This window comes from Ursus maritimus, unplaced genomic scaffold, assembly GCF_017311325.1.
Source record: "Ursus maritimus isolate PB19 unplaced genomic scaffold, ASM1731132v1 scaffold_19, whole genome shotgun sequence".
In the NCBI taxonomy this organism is placed as follows: Eukaryota; Metazoa; Chordata; class Mammalia; order Carnivora; family Ursidae; genus Ursus; species Ursus maritimus.
Genome location: NW_024424341.1, coordinates 328,589 through 329,387, shown reverse-complemented (window position 1 = coordinate 329,387; position 799 = coordinate 328,589). Strand labels below are relative to the sequence as shown.

The window sequence follows — 799 nt, the reverse complement described above, 5'->3', positions numbered from 1 at the left end:
CCCCCCCCCCAGCATCCACATGTCCCCCTACAGCCCCGCGACCTCGCTGAGAGCCACCAGTATCTACAGCACCCCCCTTCCCTGGAGACCAGCCCCGCCAGCTGTGTCCCCCTCTCGAACAGAGACCCCCCACCTCGACCACCAGATCGTGCTCAGTGTCCCGCGAGGGACCGCTCTACCTGCCGGTCCCCAGCGGATCCCAATCGGCCGTCTCTCCGCTCGGACCTCTCCCGCGGCCCCGTTCTTCCGCCGCTGGCGGCTCCGCCCATCGGCCCTGCCCATGACGCTCGGGGGCGGGGCTTGCTCGGGAACCGCCCCCTCGGCTAACCGGGGTGGGGCCGAGCTGGGGGCGGGGCCTGGTGCCGCCCAGCTGAGCACCTGCCCCCGCTTCTCCTGCTTACCCGAGGCGCCCGGGCCGCCCTTGGCGGATCCTGGGCCGGGGCTGCTGGCGCGCGCACGGCGGGCGCACGAGGAACGTGCATCCCACCAGCCCCTCCGTCTGAGCAAGGCGCTGGCAGCGGCAGCCGCGGCGGAAGCAGGTGCTCCCAGTGCGCCCCCGGCCCAGCCCAGAGCTCAACGTGGGCACAGGGAGGTGCGTTTCGGCGTGGTTAAAACAGCAGCCTCAGGTGGGTGGGGCGGCCCCAGAGTCTTTCTGTGGGCTCAGCTTCCCGGCCCCTGAGAGCAGCATCTGGGGGTCCCTGAGGCGGGGTGAAGGCCCCTCCCTAGCTAGGCCTGCCTCGTTTCCAGGCGCCTGACCCGTGCGCTAGGGCCACTTGGGCGGAGGAGGGATGGGAGAGAT

At 71.8% G+C, this 799-nt stretch overlaps 1 protein-coding gene across 1 annotated transcript in view; it reads right to left on the bottom strand.

Moving 5' to 3' along the window:
* The window catches only part of SPATA2L (spermatogenesis associated 2 like), a 4,731-nt gene extending 4,454 nt beyond the window's left edge, over positions 1-277 (bottom strand). The window contains exon 1 of the mRNA XM_040633126.1: positions 180-277. The gene's annotated coding sequence lies outside the window, so the exon portion shown is untranslated. The remainder of the gene's footprint in view (positions 1-179) is intronic.
* Between the last annotated feature and the right edge of the window lie 522 nt (positions 278-799).